The following is a 938-nucleotide window of genomic DNA, read 5'->3' on the forward strand; positions in this document are numbered from 1 at the left end:
ACACACACACACACGCGGACGAAGTGGACGTGCCGGCGGCCCCCACCCCGCCCCTCCCGCGCCCCCCTTCGCAGCGCCCACGTCGTTTGCTCCCCGACCCCGCGAACTCCCCTCCCCCCGCGGGACTCTCGCCGGACGCCACGCAGCCCCACGCGGCACTCACCCGCGGCCGCCGCACCGAAAAAACGTCACCGACGGCAGCCGCCCCCTCCCCCACCGAAGCGCCCGCAGGCGCACTGCCGCCACGCAGCACGTGCACGAGCGCCGTTCCGGCGACCGCCACTTCCCCCGAGTCCTCCGGCAGCCACGCGCCCCGCCCGTGCACCGCCGCAGCCGCCGCAGCCGCAGGGCGCACACATCATGCGGGACGCCGTGCAAAGTGACGCTGCCTCCCGCAGGCGTCGTGCGGCTTTTTTTGTTTTGTTTTGGCGCAGCGCGACTGTCTGCGCCTCCGTGACGGCGGCGGACGAACACCTCGCGGCCGCACTCCCTTCACACACACACACAGAGAGAAGTGTGGGGGCGAAGCTCAAAAGAGAGCCCCGCACACACGCCGCAGCGGGCGGCACGGCGCAGGCGAAGTGCGACGCCCCCGTCCTGCGAGGGGGAAGACACGCGGAGGAGAAGCCGGCCGCACACCGCACGCCCGACAAGGCACGCGGCGAGAGGGACGGGGCGGGTCCAAAGCCCGCCGCACAGCCTGCCGCAGCGGACAACAAAAAAAGAGCCGTCGTCGCCGCAAACTAAAGTTGCCTCTAGCGGGAAGGAGGAGGAGGAGTAAATGGGGGCGTGTCGGCGGCACGGCCGGCGGCGGGGGATCAAACAAGACGCGGAGACACGCAGCGACACAACGGCGGACACGGCGCACAAACTCAACTTGAGCCGCGGTGAGTTGCCCCAACGAAAAAATTAAAACAAAAGAAATGGAGGCCCCGCAA

This window comes from Trypanosoma conorhini (assembly GCF_003719485.1).
Source record: "Trypanosoma conorhini strain 025E chromosome Unknown Tco_14.4_contig_00774, whole genome shotgun sequence".
Classification (NCBI taxonomy): domain Eukaryota; phylum Euglenozoa; class Kinetoplastea; order Trypanosomatida; family Trypanosomatidae; genus Trypanosoma; species Trypanosoma conorhini.